At 44.4% G+C, this 14,976-nt stretch overlaps 1 protein-coding gene across 1 annotated transcript in view; it reads left to right on the top strand.

Moving 5' to 3' along the window:
- Positions 1-14,623, top strand: part of LOC133379392 (twist-related protein 2-like) — a 31,159-nt gene extending 16,536 nt beyond the window's left edge. The window contains exon 3 of the mRNA XM_061614541.1: positions 13,676-14,623. The gene's annotated coding sequence lies outside the window, so the exon portion shown is untranslated. The remainder of the gene's footprint in view (positions 1-13,675) is intronic.
- Positions 14,624-14,976: the final 353 nt, after the last annotated feature.

Raw genomic sequence — 14,976 nt, 5'->3', positions numbered from 1 at the left:
CCTCAGATGAGGATGACTCGGGAGTAACAGCAGCAGACCCAGGAGCAGCAGGACACACAGAGGAGCCTCCTGAGAATCCAGCTCCTTCTGCCCCTCAGCTGCAGAGCACCCCAGGGACAGCAGAGGCCCTGCAGCCAGACACAGACACTGAACAGGATACTCCCCCCTCACCTGCAGAACGTAGACAGCAGAAGGTCAGGCAGAAGAGAGGCAGGCCTGTCTCCTTAAGGCCCAAACGCTGAGGGCTCACATCTGCTGTCCATCCTGCTCTTTATAAGGCACACCTTGGCTGCAGCTTGTTGCTGACTGCAACGTCAGGCGTGGCTTTGTGTAGACCTAGTTTCCCTGCAGCATCTCTTTGACTGACCTCCACTGACCTCGCTTCTGGACTTCTGACTCGGCAAGTACGCTTCGGATAGGCCTGGCAGATTTACAACCCGACTGCTGGCTAAGGACTTTCCTTCCCTGCCAAAGACCCAGGAATTTCCAGCCCCCCCTGACACTGCTGATGCAGTGTAGAGCTGACAGACGGAAGGAAGGAAGTCAGAGCATCACAGGTCAAGGTAGGCAAGCCTAGCCATCTGGAGGACCCTATCTCTATCTCCCTTCTGGAACATAAACAAAAGAACAAAACAGGAGTTGCTCTTGCCCCACTTCCAACAATTTGACAGCATAGTGGGCTAGTCTCAGGACAGCAGTGGGCAGACAAGCACAGCCAGGCAGTAACATGTCTGGGAAGGCCTTGCTGAAGGAGGTGGTCTTGGGGTGGGACAGAAAAAGAGAAAGGGAAAACAGGACGAAGAGGGCAGCTCTCCCAAGCCAAGCCTGCTGCACATCTACGGTATGGCTGTTTATACCAATTTAGCTAATAAGGGTTCTTCTGTGCCCCAAAGGATCCTGGGAATTGTGGTTTCATGAAGGTGCTATGCTGATTCCAAACACCCTCTAAGTGACAGTTCCCAAAATTATGGGGGGTGGAAAGAGAAAAAGGTGCAAGAGAAAAAGCTAGATCAGTTTACGTCTATGGTGTAGATATTTATGCATGCCAGCCCAATACGGCACATGTTGACTTGGGAGTCTGACCCACTTAATCATATTTAGCATTTATGCTGTGCTTCAAAGTGCTCAGAGCACTTCCAGCATGCATTGACTCAGTAATCCTTAAAACAACCATGTCAGGTAGACCAGTATAATTATCCTCACGTTGCACATGGAGAGCTGGCGTCGAGAGGGAAGGGAAAGCTGCTCAAGGGCACCTAGCAAGTTCATGGGAGCCACACTACTGAATCCAGTAACTTCCTGGTTCATGGCTCAGTCTTTTAAGCCATTAGGCTAGTCCCCCCTCCATGGGACAATCTCAAGAAGCCACTGCAGAGGTAGAATCACTTGTTCAACAGTTCAGCAGACACATTATGGTGGAGCTCCACGGTTGGAAAATCCAATCTGATTTTCTTCTTATAAGGGGAGTGGAGGCTGGCAGGGAAGAGAGATTTGGATCAGGGCTGTGGCGCTGGAAGATGGCAATTACAGGGTTGTTTGGGGGCGACGCAATAAGTGGCCGCCATGGCCACCACTACCAGTGACTCCAAATGCAAAGGATGGAGTTCTAACTGCAACCCTGTCCACCCTCACTTGATATCCTTGGGACTTGCTCCTGAATAGACATTTGGAGGTAGGGCTGTGGTAGAAATAGCGCGAGAGGAAGGGTGGGATATAAACCAAATAACAAACAAACCAATAAATAAATGTGGCCAATTCAGAAGGGAAGAGCCAAGCCTGTTTTGAAAATAGGCTGGCAAGGGACTGTACCAGAGGGTTCCATCCATCTCAGTAAATGCTGGCCTGGGTTTCTTCATGGGGGTGGTGGGGAGGGAGAGGAGTTGAGACTCTGGCCCTGTTAAATCTTGTAAAAAATTCAAAGGAGGGGTTTTTCCAGGATGACTGCTTGAAATATCTTGTGCTTTTGAAAACAGACGAAGGTGTGAGTTACTGCAAACACATAAGGCCGAACAAAATGATACATGCTCCTAAACATGATTGATTTTCACTTGTCTATGTTATTTTGTTAAATAGCATCTGTGAGATGGGATGGGGAGATCAGAATCTCAGCAAACAGGAGGGAGGTTTAACTCTTTCCCCTCTCTGCTACAGTCTCAAGAACCTATGCCCTGAAGGTTGGTATTTGCACAAGGGAAGCTAACACTGAACACTTTCCCTCTCCCGCTGTGCAATCCTCCCTCCTGGAAAAACTTTTTTCCCTGCATTTTTCCAGGCCTTCAACATCTACGGGTCATATTTGTTCCCCTTTCCAAGAATCACCCATTAAATATAAAGACTCTGTCCAGGTTATGACTTTGAGGCACACCAGGCCAACATGGCAGGTGGCACGTACGGCTGTCTAGCGCAGTGGCATTCCAGGGGCTTCCACGCTAATAGGGAAACTACAGTGTCATCCCCCCCAGAAGCCTTCTGACTTGCCCTTTGAGCCCCCCCAGCTTTCCTGTCTGCAGCCCCTTCCCCCTTGTTACATACAAGCAAACAGATCAAAAATGTCAATTTAAAATAATAATAATGAAAAAATCATTTGTAATAGAGCAGGGAAAAATGTGTCTCCAATTAGGAAAAATCTTAATAGGAAACACCTCCCCTCCATCAACCCAAAGAATCATCCAAAAGATCCAAGGATGGGAGAAAAGCATGCATTTAGTCTTTAAAAGTATCCCAGTCTAACTCAAAGTGGCAAATTATCAAAGTTATAAAACTCTTAAAAATGACATGAAAACATTAAAAAAGACAGCAAAATCCAAAAAAGTACATAGAAGCAGGATATAATAAATGAAGAGATCTTACTAAAACTGCAGTAATCAGGAAAAAAAGATAAAACCCAGCAAAACGGGCAAACAATCCTAAAGATTTCAGCTGACTCAGAATGCCGTTTTATAGGGGCATGTGTCTTTGAACGCATATGGTGGGTGTTTCTAGATAACGTGTTCATTGAGCATTCATTCTGATTTGTTTGCAAGGAGATTAGAGACATCTGTTTATTAAGCACTCATTCCAACTGGTTTGTGGGAAAGTTAGATGACGTTGCATCAAAGCAAGCCTTATCCCACATTTCCAGTGCATTTTCCCGTCACTTTTCTTATTGCGAAAAGTCCGATCTTTTTTGGGAAGCAGGTTTATTATGCAAGGCCTCCCAATCAACTGTAATTGTGCAACACGAATTTCTCTGTATGTGACTGAATTCAGTGTTTTGGGACTAGAAGTGTGAACTTGTTAACTGAGTGTGGCCCATTCAGCTAAATTTTCATTCATTCTGAAACAATGCCATTCATTGTTCGGGGGGGGGGGTTACAAAGTTTATGAGGGGCTAAAGCTGTCCCTCATTTAAAAAAGAATCCTGTTTTAGTCAAGTAATTTATCAAAGAAAGAATTATCGAACATCAATTAATAGTACTTAGAAGTCTTTTTATTCATCTGTATGTAGGATTGAGACACTTATTTCAACAAGAGTGAACCTGATAGCTTAGAAGGTTCTTGTTTGCCCATTACATGTAGAAGCAGAAATGGACTGCCTTCAGATCAATTCTGACTTATGGCGACCCTAAGAATAGGGTTTTCATGGTAAGCGGTATTCAGAAGGGTTTACCATTGCCTTCCTCTGAGGCTGAGAGGCAGTGCTGGCCTAAGGTCACGCAGTGAGCTTCATGGCTGTGAGGGGATTCGAAACCTGTCTCCCAGGTCATAATCCAGCACTTTAATCACTACACCACAATGATAATGAAAAACAGGCAATATCACACATGTTCTGATCACCTTAGCCTCTCCCCCACATATACACCTTAATAACTTCTCCATGGTCTCTTGGATCTAGTGGATGCCATTTTATTTTCCCAGAATGACCTGGATATTGCTTCATACTAGGGGATTCCGAGGGGGGTGGGAGAAAGCGACACAGAATGAGTCTAACGATTCAAATATGAGTGTAATGATGGCAAAAGTTATTATGAATCACAAAAATTTTGCACACTCCCGCTAGGGGAGAGCATTCCACAACTTTGAAAGCACCATGGAGGAAGAACCAAATCCCAATGGACACCCACTGAATTTCCATCAGCCAGGACATCTCAGATTCTGAATGTGTCGTCTGCAAGATTTTCAAACCTTTGCTCCATATACAGGTACAGAACGGGACAAGGAAACTGCAGTCAACTACTACTCCAGCCAGCCATTTAGTAAACCATTGATGTAGAAACACAACACAACAGCACATATGCACAGCATGGTGTGTAGTGTGTGTGGGGAATCAAAATTATTTTTTCATGAATGGCAGCAAAAATGGCTTGAGTGAGTCCTGCTTTCTAGAAGTAAGACTAGCACTGCACAGCTGATAGAAAACAACAGCCAAAGAAGGACTTCTATTCAGGCGTTTCCAAATTTTAACATCAAAGTTCAGCCTTAGACTGGGAAGCTAGCAATCATTCTCCCCTGGCCCCCACCCCAGCGTTGAAGGTGGTTATGACAGAGGCATAATGTATTATGCCATACACCCTCATTTATTTTGTCGCATACTCTTGACTCTGGTCCAAGAGGTTTGCAAAGACCCGACAAAACGTATCAGCAGCGAGTCCATCCCAGCAATCTGCCTGCATCCCGCTTGCTCATAAGTCCCTGCTGACATGAATGGATCACGCACAAGCAGCATAATATCAGAGCAACAACCTTGTGCAAGTTCCCTGCTCCAATAAGACACTGCCCACCCAAGCAGACCACTGATGTGATGAGCAGCAGGGTCACCAGGGTCACTAAAGGCCACTTTAGCTGTGCCTTTAACAGACCGATGTACAGACACTGGCTGGGGTGCTGCTCACCTCCATGGCGTAAAAAGCTTTACTCAACTGACGGTTTACATATCAAGGCGCTGTAAGAACATGTTTCTGATTGCATCCCAATCAAATGCAGATAAATCAATATTTTCCCTGACTATGAATTCAGCATCCAAGTTAATGAGCTTCTCTTTAGCTTCCTTTCCCCTTTTAATTAGTGGTCTTGTTGCATTCTTCCTTTTTGCTGCAGGTATTTTAAAGTTTATTTCAGAATAAAAATTCCATGTTTGAAAATTACAAGATCAAGCCAGGGTATTTTTTTTTTCCTGGCGAGTTAAGAAAGTCCCATGAGCAGATTTTTTGCTCAACTTGGCACACTGCAGGATGAGTGTTGTTCACAATGATCACAGTGAAGGTGCTGTCATTTATCTGCAACTAGCAGTAGTGGTCCCAGTTGAATAAAACATTTTAGGATTTGGATTTGCAGCTCTCAAGTTTTGAAATCCTGAATTTTGGGTCTACTGCCATTTTTCAGCATCATTATAGTAATATCTTTTAAAGAATTATCATTTTTAGGAGCTGTACATTCATCTTTGTGGAGTTTTTTTTAAGCACTTCCAGATGGTCACTACTGGGGGGGGGGATTCAATCTGGCCAATACATGTAAATTCAGGTTGCACAATTATAGCAGATTGGGAGGTCTTGCACAACAACAACCCCCCCCAAAAAAGATCAGACTTCCTGCAATAAGGAAAGTAACAGGGTAAAAAAATGTGTGTTTTTTGGGGGGGTGCAGGTAGTTAGCCTTGCCTAGGGTGCAAAATAGCCTGGCACCAGCACTGGGGGTAACACTTGTGATGCAGCATTATCTAAACTCCCTGCAAACAAATCAGGATGAATGCTCAATAAACAGGTCATCTGGAAGTGCTCCTCAACTCAGGGGCTTAAAATCAATTGCTACAACAGGGACGGTAGAGCAAAGAAATTACGTTTAAAGAAAGGCGACAAGGATCTCGGCAGAAATAATATTTAACAGCTGACAAATTTACATAAGCTATAATTTGCAAAAGGGTTTGGATTTAATTTTTTTTTGCATATCCTTTGCCTGAATGACTTCCGCACCCCCTTTTTCACTGCAATATGCAGGAGAGAGAATACCACAAGTCATTTCCCCTGTTCATAATGACCACAGAGATTTTAAAAAAGAGAGGTTGAGCACACAATATCAAAGTCAGTGCACCACTGTTTTAACTCTCCTGGGATGGAAATACGACAAGTGATTTGGTACATCACTTTGGGATCTGCAATAAGGAGAGAGCCTGAGTAAGCAAATAGCTCTGGATATCATAGCAAAACTCTTCATAAAACACCTCCAATAGTAGTTTTGCCAAATTACAAAACAAACACACATACACACAAAATCCAGATTCAATACTGCCACTGCCATCATGTTTTCTAATTCTTTACCCATCCTGATGACACATCTATGGGTTCTGCTAGCATACTGGTTAATATACTAACAGTATTTGGATGGGGATACAATTTGTAAACCTACAGGGGGAGGCAACTTTTCGCAAGCATGCCACAAATCCAAAGTACAAGACAGAGACACACTAGCGTCATACCTACCGTACACCCAGGGCTGGGAATGGTTTTGTACCTGTTCTATTGAGTTGTGCATCGCCCCGCTTATTTAATTATATTTAAGACATTTTCATGCCATCGATTGATTTCGGGGTAAGGTACAAAAGATTTAAAACAAGCAAGCCCCCCCAAAAAAGCACCTGACTTCAAAACAAGACAAATAACTTTTTGACCAACAAGCTTAAAAACTCCTCAGTCCATTTTTTTTAAGTATTTTTTTTTGGGGGGGGGATGTCGCTTAGAGGCAGGAAGAAGTGCAGCTTTGAGAGCATGCTCTGGCTGGGCCTTCGGGCTCCTCTCCAGGTTTGTCCCAACTCTTCCACCCATGGGCTGCCAGCACATCTAAGTCATGGGGGAGGAGGAAGGAGAAAGGCATGTCCTTTGCCGAGATGGCTTTCACCTTCCAAAGAAGTCTCCAGCTATTTCCAAGTGAGCCATTATGGGCTATTTACCAGCCATTTCCCAAACAACAGAGATACTTGGCAGAATTATTAAGGCCAGCTCCCAGCAATGCTCCTGGCACCATTAACCCTCTCCTGTCCGATTCCCAATCACACAATAGCAACCTGAGCAACCCACTCAGCAACCTTCCCCCAAAACTTGAGGGAATTTTGACAGCAACCTCCTAAGTTCCTATATATAAAATTCCAAACTCCACAGGCATCACAAAGAAAGCCCTGGTCTATGCCCTAAGAGGTGTCATCTCTCAAAACTAACCGAGATCTAAGCCTAGATTTCAGGTGAGGGCAAGAGGATTCATATTGGGGTAAGTGCTCTCCTAAGACATACTGGATTAAAGCCATGTAAGACTTTAAGAGTGATTTCCAGCCAACTGAATTGCATCTAGACGTTTTTAGGCAGCCAGTACAACCAAGGCAGCCTGTTTGCTGTGTACTTCCACCACCACCACACACTTCAAAGGCGAGCATGAATTTGGCAAATAAATATTTTCAAGGGAAAATACTAGCCAGCAAGACTTAGTTCAGGGGTGAGGAAGCTGTGGCCCTCCAGATGTTGTTGGATTGCAATTCCCATCATCCCTGACCACTGGGCCAGGCTGGCTGGGCTGCTGAAGTCCAAAAACATCTGGCGGGCCACAGCTTCCCCCCTCCTCTGACATAGAGGGTGATCCAGAGGGAGAAGCAAGGGGTTCTTTATACATAGCAGGCTTTGCTTCTCCTGGAAAAGTTGGTTTTGAATCTTGAAAGAATTTTAAAGGAATTTCAAGAGTAATTTGCAGTGCATCACAAGAACCAGCCGTCAGAAAGAAAAAGAGGAAAAAACTTTTGTGTGCGCCTAACTTCAGCTATTTAGCTGTCACGGAGAGAAAAGCCACTGCTTTGTAGTTTTGGAAGAGACACACAGCCAGCTCTGGACAAAAACCACAAGTACATTTTAAAGCTCTTTAATTATCACTAGGGAATATTTCCCCGTTTCAGATAAAGTGCACTGCCACGATTAACAAGTTAGGCTGTTTCCACTTTCAGTTGTCATCATCGGGGCTGCTGAGAGATGGCATTGGGCCTGGGGCAGGAAGATGCATGATCAGGGCCCCCTACCTAAATCTTCCTACAAACTAAATGTCACTACTTTCTTTAAACAATCTTTTAAATTATTTAGGTTTCACTTAGGACAACAAAGATTGAAAATAAATGAAAAAAATGTATCCGAATGGGACAGTTAATATGTTTATTAGAAATAACTGTTCAGAAACCCAAAGGAAACTAAATAAACAACGTTTTTAGTACTATTTCATTACTAAACTACTTAACTAGTAGCATTAATATAGTTCTGTGAACTGTAAGGTAAAGGTAAATGCGTCCCCGCACTTATAGTGCGAGTCGTTTCCGACTCTTAGGGTGATGTCTTGCGACGTTTACTAGGCAGACCGTATATATGGGGTGGGATTGCCAGTTCCTTCCCCGGCCTTTCTTTACCCCCCAGCATATGCCGGGTACTCATTTTACTGACCACGGATGGATGGAAGACTGAGTGGACCTCGACCCCTTTTACTGGAGATTTGACTTCCTCCTTTCGTTGGAATCGAACTCCGGCCGTGAGCAGAGCTTCGGCTGTGTTACCGCCACTTACCACTGTAGCCTACTAATAATAATTCTGGTGTCAAGGTATATGTTGTGCTTTGCCGTGTCTGAATCATATTAATAAATCTTGGTGCTTATTTTTTATTTTTTTATTTAACAAAGTTTATATACCACTTGATTGTAAAAAACTCTAAGCAGTTTACAAACAAAACCATTAAAATTATTAATAAAACATTTGAAAACAAGTAATTAAAATATTTTTAAAACAATTAAAATAGCAACAGACTAAAAAGATTAAAACACATCAGCATCTGGATCTGAACAGGCTTGCCTAAACAAACAAACAAAATTAACCAGGCGCCAAAAGGAACACAGCAAAGGCGCCTGCCTCATGTAAGGTGGCAGGGAGTTCCAAATAGTAGGTGCTGCCAAACTAAAGGAACAATTTCTTACAAGTGCAGAACGAGTATTATGCAGCACCGGTGTCAGTGCTAGTTCCACAGATCGAAACACACAAGTGATCACATGTAAGGTAAGGCAGTCCCGCAAGTAAACTGGTCCCAAGCTGTTAAGGGATTTATATACCAATAGTGACACTTTGAACTTGGCCAAGTAACAAATCAGCAAGAAGTGCAGATCCCTAAGCAGAGGTTTTATGTGCTGATAGGGTCTCAGTCTTGTTAGCAATCTGGCTGCAGGGGTCTGCACTAACTGCAGTTTCTGGGTCAAGTGCAAGGGAAACCGCACACAGAGTGCATTGCAGTAATCCAGTCTTGAATTCACCAATGCCTGAACTACTGTGGTCAGCCTCTCCTGGTCCAGGAACGGTTGTAGTTGTCTTACAAGGCACTTCCAGCCACTGAGATTACTTGAGCCTCCAGGGACAGAGCTGGATCTGGAAGCACCCCATCTAGGGCAGGTAATTGACCAATTTATTGGAGATGGGAACCACTCACTCACAGTGCCTCCAACTTGTGAGGATTCAAGCTCAGTTTATTTGCCTTCAACCATCCCACCATTACATCCAGGCACCAGTCCAGGGCCTGCATAGCCTCTCCTGATTCAGATGTTATAGAGAAATAGAGCTGAGTGTCATCAGCATACTGATGATATCTTGCCCCAAAATTCCTAATGACAGCTCCCAGCGGCTTCATTATAGATATTAAATAGCACTGGGTAAGATGGTACCCTGCGGCAATCACCCAACGCTACTTTCTGGACTCGGTCCTGTAGGATGGACTAGAATCACCGTATAACACGGTGCCCCCAATTCCCATTCCACAAAGCTGGTCCAGGAGGACACCATGCTCAACTATATCAAAAGCTGCAGAAAGATCGAGAAGTGGAAGCAAAGTCATATTCCTCCATCCTACTCTCTGTAAAACAAGATTTGGATATGCTGGGATTTAGCACAGACATTATAGTCACTCTCTGTTGAATCAAAATGTATTTTGTGACATATTGCTTGTTTTTTTCCACAGTCCTGGCCCTCCAGAGGTCTGGGCCCCAAGGATTATGCCCCCCTCAGTCCTAGTCATCACACCCTTTCCCAGCACTTGGCTCACACTATCCTGCATCTAGGCTTCCATGCAATCCCAAAAGGTATCTACTAGCCTGCCCCACCATTTGCCTGCATTATTGCCCAAGCTGCTCTCAAGTAAAACTGGTAAGACTGAAGACAAGGCTGCTCAGTTTCATGACAGAGCAGCAAACAAGGCTTGGGTGGAAACTGGCATCGGTGAAATCCTGATTGTTTCCCCCAACCTTGCCAGTTTCAGCAGAAAGCAGAAAAGGAGGCTGTTGAAGGAAACCCTGCTCTGATGAAAACTGACAGTTTCCCCACCCCAGTCTGTAGAGTCAGGAGGTGAGACACAGAGAGAGAGAGTATGGACGCTTCCAGACTCCCTATTCTGAGGTGGGATTCAATCACATACTGGCAAATTCAGGTTGCACAGTTCTAATAGATCAGACTTTTTGCGATAAAGTAAGTGATGGCGAAATGCACTTGAAAGTGTGGGATAAAGCTTTCTTTGACATAACAGCATCTAAACCCCACCCCCCGTAAACAAATCAGGATGAATGCTCATTAGTCATATAGCAAATGTCATCTAACTGCCTTGCAAACAAATCAGGATGAATGCTCAATAAACAGGTCATCTGCAAGCACCCTGCATGAATGTATATAAATTAATGAGAAGGAGAGAGGAAAGCATCTCCTTCTCATTCCCAAATGCTACAACTCTGCAAAAATGGCAGGAAGCATTGTGCTAAAGATACAATGCTTCTGTTCACAGGTGACAAAAAAAAAGATGCATAAAGGTTAAAATACAGTTGCAATGGCCATCTATCTCAGTGCAAGACCCCTTAAAATATGCATTGTTGCCTTTCACACATGGCCACCAATGGCAGGAGAGAAGCTCAAAAGCACTTTTAAAGGGCCAATTATAATTATAAGGTAAAAGACTCTGGGAGATGCTGCCAAGGCTGTCATGTGCAGCTTGGTCCCAAGTAGCATGTTTGAAAACTGGCCTTCTGAGCAACTCATCAGCTGGTCAATATCCCTTGCGGTCCAGGGGGCACAATGGAGAAGGAATAGACGTTAAAACTAATTGTGTGAAAAGAGTATCCAAGTCATTTAACATGATTGTTTATGGTGGTGGGGCCTCCCTTTTCCATGGCTGCAATCCCAGGCTCTGCAACTCCTTGCTAAGGGAGATCTGGTTACACTGTGAAACAGTGTCACCTTCAGCCAACAAGCAAACCCATTTTTTAAACTGTGGGGTACTTCCCTACAGCCGTTGATTGTGGATGCTTCAAGTTCACACTTGCCAAGTTTTGCTGTCCTCATCAAAGTGCCATCCCATATCCCACCCCATTCAATCCAGATTTACTATTTCTGTGAGATTTGTTTATCTATTGGCTTTTTCACAGAAATGACAAATCCAGATTAAACCGGAAAATAATTTGGGACGGCATTTTGATGAGAGCAGCTTCTTGTGGTCTCTGCACAAAATGTGCATTCATGAGCAGCTCTGAGCCCACAATGAACTGCTGTGTGAAAGGGCCCTTAGCCAGGCCTGGCAACCTACAGCTGCTGAAATCCCTTCTTCCATGCAGCTATTAAAAGGGTGTCCACTCCACCTTTTCACCAGGCCATCTACCTTTGGCCCATAAGGCAACTTGTTAAAAAAAATGGCAGAAATTGGTTCTAATTCACAGAGGATAAGGGTAGAAACGACTTTTAGCCACGATGGCTATGTTCTACCTCCACGGTCGGAGGCAGTATGCTTCTGAACACCTGTTGCTGGAAAGCATGGGGGGGCGCTCTTGCACTCAAGTCCTTCTTGCTGACTTCCCATGGGCGTCTGGTTGGCCACTGCAAGAACAGGGTGCTGGACTAGATGGGCCATTGGCCTGATCCAACAGGGCTCTTCTTATGCAACAGGTTTTTTTCATTGGCATTTTACCTGTCTTGATTGACATTATATTTTATGGCTGTTTTATCCGTATTATCATATTTCATTATGTCAGTATTATTGGCGTGAGCTGACTCGAGCACCATTTGATGGACAGGAGAAATACAAATGTCACAAACAAACAAAGAGGTGCACAATCTTTTCCATTAGCCCAGGAGAGCTAAAAAAACCCCCACAAACAAACCCTTGGGGTGGTCATGGCTGTCTCAAGAGTGAGCATCCGTTCTAGAGATCAAGCAGGAATTTTGTGGTTAATGGAGAGAGAGAGAGAGAGAGAGAGATTTTGCTACCTGAGGCAAAAGACAAGCTGGTGCTCCCCACTCCATGTACAGTCTGGTGGGGAATTTAACCTCCACACTGACAACCGGCAGCATTTTCCACCACACCTAAAGGCGGCAGACTGTCTTAGAAGGCAGGTCATGTGGCCTACATGGTTCTATCCCCCAACACCTTGCAGCTGCAACTCTCTGTGCCTGCTCCCCCTACCCACCCCAGCATCTGCGGTCTCAGTTTGGCTAAATGGTAGGTCCAGCTCTGGGGATTGTAGTTCCTAAAAGGTGAACAGTCTGAGAATCTCAAAAGGAGGCAAGTAAGCAGGACTTCTGAGTTTTGCCTCTTTCATTTAAAGTAAGGGCATCACTACTGTCACCCCGCCAGCTTAGGAGTGAGCATGTGTGTTTGCGTGTACCTTTGATGATAGCTTTACACAATGCATTAGGACTACATGTAACCGAGGGAGGACATGGAGAGTGGAGAATTCCTGTAACATAACGGGTTGGACTGTAGGTACTTAGCAGGAGCAGTTAAATGTTAAAAGCAAGATAGAGTTACATAGACTTGCCTGAGTGATCAAAAATATATATACGGTATATAATCATCATCTGGTTTGTGATCCCTGGAAGGATGATGGATTTCAGCTGCTTTCATTTAAATCAAAAGGAAATGCAGTTCAAAAGGTTCAGCTCTCTCATCTCAAAGGGTTTTATGTATTTAATTTCCTTTGGAGAATATATATATACACACCCACACCCAGAAGAGGACTGGGAAAAGAGAGGTACTAAATATGTGCCAGGCCAGCCAATCAGAAGGTGCAACTTTTAGACCTGAAGGGTTTTCAACAGAAGCAAAAGGGAAGATCTTCTTGTAGTGTCAGTATATTCCATATATCAACATCCTGGCAGGTTTGGGCCTAACCCTCTGGAGCAGTCTCAGATAGACAGTTGCTTGTTTGGCACAACGGACTGTTTGATTGTTGTCATTTTATTATCATATATTGTATTTCTTAGCCCAGATGCCTGCCCAAAGGACATTCAAAGTGACACACAACTGAATTTTAAAGCAAAATCCCTCTGAACGTAGCAATCTAGTGTGTCATGTGGAAGAGTGACTCTCCTTGCCATGCTAGTTTTCTAATTTATACACATTTCATGGGGGGGAGCAGTCAATCTCCCTCTGTGGTAGAGAGTCCAGAAACATGTTTACCATGCAATGAGTTACTTGTTTAGAGACTAACGCCTGACCCCAAATGGCCACATCCATTGTGCGTAGCAGGGGATGTTTCACGGTGATAGTACTTGTCACATCCGATAGCATTCCAGATTATTTTTCCTGTCACTTACAAATCCCCCCCTGTAAATTGTCAGTTCAAGTTTCATCCTGATTTTTTTTGTGGATTTTGTTTTTCTAGGTCCACTCGGGAAGAAGGCTGGCACACAACATGCTTCTGCCTCACCCAAGAGCAGCAACAGAGAAAAACTCTGTCCAGAGAAACTCAGGGCATATACTCCCCCTATGATTCTCCATCACCTGCTCAAAAACAAGGCCAACACCACCACCACCATCATGGGGTATGGAAAAAGAGAGGCCACCTTGGATCCAGGATGGAGAATCTGGACTTTCCACCATTGTGCTGGGAAGAACTGCATACAGGGAGGCAGGAGCCCAAAACAGGCACAGACTACTTTGCTTGTAACAAGCTGGTCTCAAAATGTCTATCTAGAACTCTTTCAATGAGCTAATTTATTTTTGAATTTGCAGGTTTTTATTTTTTTTATTTTTAGGGTTTCCAGGAGGTTCTCCTACCTTCATCTTTGGTGCCCGCTAGGACCCAAACCTACAGGAACATCTTAACTCCCCTTTGAGGTGGCTTCCCCTCCACTCGCCTTTAGCCAGAGCTTAAACTCTAAAAGCCTTCCTCCTTCCTCTCCCAAGATGGGTGAGGGGGTGGTTGTGGTTACTCAGCTGCAAGAAAAACATATTCTGTGCATGCTCAGGAGCAGTACACCTCCAGTGTCGTTACTTCATGCTTCAAGGCTAAATCTTGGTACTGAATAAAGGTCCCACCCAGGCCTAGTGAGCCCTGATTTGCATTAAGCCTCGGTTTCTTCTTACTCAGCTGAAGTCAGCTTGCCTGTTCTAACAATCCCAGCAATTTTAAGTTTCCCTGGGATAAGCACTGGCTTGGTGTGGCCTATCATAGCTACTCACTGTTGCTCAATGGTAACCACATGGTGGCAGTGGGAAATGACAGAGATCAAATGCTGGGGGGTGGGGAGAACGTCAGCAGCACCAACTTAAAAAGTGGGATAACAATTATCCCCTCTCCCCAGGGAACTGAACATAAGAACATAAGAACATAAGAAGAGCCTGCTGGATCAGGCCAGTGGCCCATCTAGTCCAGCATCCTGTTCTCACAGTGGCCAACCAGGTGCCTGGGGGAAGCCCGCAAGCAGGACCCGAGTGCAAGAACACTCTCCCCTCCTGAGGCTTCCGGCAACTGGTTTTCAGAAGCATGCTGCCTCTGACTAGGGTGGCAGAGCACAGCCATCATGGCTAGTAGCCATTGATAGCCCTGTCCTCCATGAATTTGTCTAATCTTCTTTTAAAGCCATCCAAGCTGGTGGCCATTACTGCATCTTGTGGGAGCAAATTCCATAGTTTAACTATGCGCTGAGTAAAGAAGTACTTCCTTTTGTCTGTCCTGAATCT

The sequence above is a fragment of the Rhineura floridana genome, chromosome 3, assembly GCF_030035675.1.
Source record: "Rhineura floridana isolate rRhiFlo1 chromosome 3, rRhiFlo1.hap2, whole genome shotgun sequence".
Classification (NCBI taxonomy): Eukaryota; Metazoa; Chordata; class Lepidosauria; order Squamata; family Rhineuridae; genus Rhineura; species Rhineura floridana.
The sequence above is the reverse complement of the archived record's forward strand: the minus strand, read 5'-3'. Positions and strand labels throughout refer to the sequence as shown.